Source organism: Ceratotherium simum, chromosome 6 (genome assembly GCF_057802395.1).
Source record: "Ceratotherium simum simum isolate JZ-2026a chromosome 6, ASM5780239v1, whole genome shotgun sequence".
NCBI classification, from domain to species: domain Eukaryota; kingdom Metazoa; phylum Chordata; class Mammalia; order Perissodactyla; family Rhinocerotidae; genus Ceratotherium; species Ceratotherium simum.
In genome coordinates this window covers 67949072-67953195 of record NC_141905.1, presented here as the reverse complement: position 1 = coordinate 67953195, position 4124 = coordinate 67949072, and the positions used below count along the sequence as shown (strand labels likewise).

At 43.1% G+C, this 4124-nt stretch overlaps 1 long non-coding RNA gene across 1 annotated transcript; it reads left to right on the top strand.

Annotated features, from left to right (window-relative positions):
• Nucleotides 1-212: 212 nt before the first annotated feature.
• On the top strand, nucleotides 213-3205 carry LOC147916889 (uncharacterized). The gene is made up of 3 exons (XR_015552577.1): nucleotides 213-279; nucleotides 1609-1713; nucleotides 3109-3205. It is a non-coding gene; the product is annotated as an uncharacterized LOC147916889 (long non-coding RNA).
• The last annotated feature ends 919 nt before the right edge of the window (nucleotides 3206-4124 follow it).

Below are 4124 nucleotides of genomic sequence, written 5' to 3'. Positions count from 1 at the left end.
TTGAATCCCTAAACTTAAATGTGATGCTGGTTGGAGATGGGGCCTTTGGGAGGTAATTTGGGTTAGATAAGGTCACGAAGGTGGAGCCTCATGATGGAATTAGGCTTGCTTATAAGAAGAGACACCAGAGAGCTTGCTCTTTCTCCTTACATGTGCACAAAGAAGAGGTCATGTGAACTCAGAGCATGACGATGGCCACCTACAAGCCAAGAGAAGAGGCCTCAGGATGTAATCTACCTTGCAGGCACTGTGATTTTGGACTTCCCATCCTCCGGAACTGTGAGAAATAAATTTTTGTTTAAGAAATCTATGATATTTTTCTATGTCATCCCAAGAAGGATAACACATAAGTAGTATCTGAATTGACTGTTAAAAGTCATTGGCAACCACATGCACATATGGACCTCAGGACTGGGGTGGGCATGTGCACACAATATTGAGTAACAAAACTATCACATCTACCTGACTATAATGCAAGTTCTATGAGGACAGGAAGGTCATCTTTCTGTCTTGTTCATTTTTGTAATCTCACACTAGAACAGGGCTTGATGCATAATGAACCTGCAATACCTTTTTCGTAAAAAATGAAAATAAGTGCATGGGAAATGGCAACTTGTTTAATTTGGTCCCTCATCCTGTTTTAAAGTAGAGCAGTGGGAGCCAGGGCTAGATAGTTTGTCTTCTGCCAAATTATATAAATATGACTTTTGTGGAGTAATAAGTAGTCTAACATATGAAATAGGATGGACTACTAAAATAAAGGTATGAATTGACTTATATTTTAGAAAAAAATTAATAAAATAAGTCTTCTTTCCTTCTCTTGGTTTTGACTTTCCCTATAAGAGATGGGGCGGCAGTGGCATGCATTTGAGCTTCCTAAGCCCCATATCTATAAAGAAACCAGGGGACATTTATATAGCACTTTGACATTTAAGCCATGCACACAGAATATTTCTGAAAAAAGATACCATGTATTTGCAAGTGAGAAAGCATATTTTCTTGTAAGTGAGCGTAAGTGAGGCCATCTTGTTACAGTAAATGGCCCCAGGCCCTCCTCTGTGTGACTACTCGCTGCTCTGCATGTACTCTAAAAAATTCACTTTCTCTCTGGATTTATGGCCTCCACTTATGTATGCATTCCCATACATCTTGATAAATTAAAACTTTGTTCTATGAGTTTCTCTCTAAGCACATGTTGACCACAGGCGGGAAATACCTACAAGGTATCCATTACAGCTGACAGAAGAATGGAATAATTAAAGACCTTGGAGTCAGTCATGCCTGAAGGAAACTCTCTCCTTACTGCCCATTTTCCCTATATAACTGCCTCAAGATTCTGTAATTTTTGAAGATGGGTTTTTGAGACATTAGTCACCCATCTTCTGATTTTCCAGCTAATCTAATTAAACTTCCTTTCTTGATTCCTAACTCGTTGTGATTAATCAGCTCAGATTGCGGCAATCAGAGTGAGCCCATTGCTCAGTAACAAGTTCTGGCTCCCCAGATGGGACGCTAGCCTCTGCCCATGGCTAGTTAACTTGGAGGAAACTGTTTTGGGATTTTTCCCTACAACTGCCAGGGGGCTTTTTCTTTTTCTTTTCCACCCAGGGAATTCCCCTTGTGGCTTCCTCACTTGCCCACTGCCTCTAACACTTCAGTGATCAGGAAACAAAGGACTGGATTGTAAGCTGACAAGCTTGCGTCTGCAGCTAGGTGAGTCTTCTGGAATGCACCTCCCTGGTGTTATATTCCTTTTTCTTTGTCTGTGGGTCTTGGTTAAGCCAAGGTCCATCTGGTTTAGGTGCCATTGTTTAGGGATAAAGGAAAGTACAGACTGCCTAGGATATTATGTAGAAGACTAGTCTCTGTTTTTTCTGTGGTGTACACACCTGTATGGTCTGTTCTCCTGAGTGTGTGTGTCGTTCCACTAGTGTGTGTGCCAGTTCTTCTGTGTGTCAGACTTCCACAGCATACTTCCAGTGCTTATCAGATCATCTATGGGGATGTGAAGTTTGCAACCTTTCCTGTCAAGTGTCAAGCCAGAATTGTATGCCTCAATGCAGGCACTGCTATTTACATTAATCCTTGGGAGGAAGCCGTGAGAACACGGCCTGACCACCTTTTCTCCCTCTTTGTCTGTCTTGTCCGGCACCTTCTTTGCTGTCATTGTGTGGAAGTTAAGTTTGGGCTTAAAGTAAGCCAAACCTGGACTTCCTGAAAAACAGATTTAAAGACTTTTTGCTAGGCACCTGACCTCCTATACTGGTGTTGGGAAATTAGATCTTTTCCCTGCCTTAAACCATTGCCTCTTGCCTCTTTGACTTGTTTAGCACAGGTGTGAAAACTGTATGCTCTGGCAGAGTGGGATTTGCATAAGTCCTATAGTTGTCTGGATTCCTGGAGTCAAGCTCTGCACCCTTCCCCAGGTCCATTAATTGTCAGACACAAACTGTATCACCATGGACACTACTCTGTCCATTCCAAAAAAAATGGCCCGCTAGAGTATTTGCTGGCCAATTGGGCTGATTTCAGTTATCAGTCCATGACAAAAAAAAAAAAAGGATGATCTTTTACTGTAATGTAATGCCTGGGCTCAGAAGAAAAGTGGCCCCCAAACAGGTCGCTCAATTATGATACCATCTTGCAGCCAGAATTGTTCTGCAAGAAAGAAGGAAAATAAAAAGATAAAATCCCCGATGGTCAAGCATTTATGCTGCTATATCTAGACCAGAGAAGGGGAGACAATGGACCGAGGAGTCCCTCTGCTACTCATCCTCTTCCCCCTTTTCCCAGGCCTACTGCTTACCCAAGGGAAAATGCCTGAGGGATTGCCAGGTCTAAGAGAGGGACTCTCTCCTTCTCGAACCCAGCAAGGGACACAATTCGGTCAGAGGGCCCTTCCCAGAGCAGGCAATTTCCATTGTGACAATATCCCATAGGCATAAATGGACAAGGGCAACTAGCTGGCTTTGTTTAGATGCACTCTCCTTTCTCTACCTCAGATCTTTTTAATTGAAAAAGTTTTATATGCCTGAATGCCCTATTCCCCTCCTGGGCTGAGACCTTCTATGTAAACTGAATGCTACATTGACTTTTGTTCCATGCCAGCTAGAGGTGCAGGTGACACCAGAACAATCATCCTTATGGTTCCAGATGGCCTTGCAAGGTATTCAAACACCACCACAGGACCCCCTGCCACCAGAGATTCTCAAGGAGGTAAGACCGGACCTGTGGGTAGATGGGAAGCCTGGGAAAAGAAAAATGTCCAACCAATATATATATCCTTGAAAACCCAAAAGATAAAGCCTAGTCTGAAACAATATCTGCTAAAACAGGAGGCTCAGAAAGACATTCAGCCAGTGCCGCAAAAATTCCTGGCGGTAGACCTTGCCAGTCACCATATAATACTCCTATTCTCCCAGTCAAGAAACCCAATTCAGGCAAATATTGGTTTGTTCGGGACCTTCACGCCATAAATGAGGTGGTTCAGGACTTGCACCCTATCCTTCCCAGACCTTACACCTTGCTAATCAACATTATGAGTGAATATAGTTGTTTTTCAGTTTTGAACGTAAAGGATGCATTCTTCTGCATACTGCTTGCAGGAGAATCGCAGCAACTCTTTGCCTTTGAATGGTGTGAGCCAGACACTCAGGCCACTGAACAATATTGTTAGACAATGCTCCCCCAGGGTTTCAAAAACTCCCCTCTGCTATTTGGGGAGAACCTAGCTAAAGACCTGAGCCACTTACAATTACAAGAAGGATTGCTGTTATAGTACGTGGATAACTTGCTGATAGTGAGCCTCACTTATGAGCAATGTCTGGCCAACACAATAAAAACATTAAATCATTTGGCTGAATGTGGGTACAAAGTCTCGCCAAAGAAAACAAGTATTAAGACAAAGTTAATTTCAGCCCCAGTCTTGGGGCTTCCTAACTTGGATAAGCCCTTCAGCCTATATGTATATAAAAGGCAGGGAATAAGCTTGGGGGTTTCAACTCAAAAACTAGGCACGACCCCCCGGCCAATGACTTATTTGGATCAGACTGTCAAGGGCCACCCCTGCCCACCTCACGGCAGTGGCTGCTACCTGTGACATTCTACACAAAGCTGAAAAATTT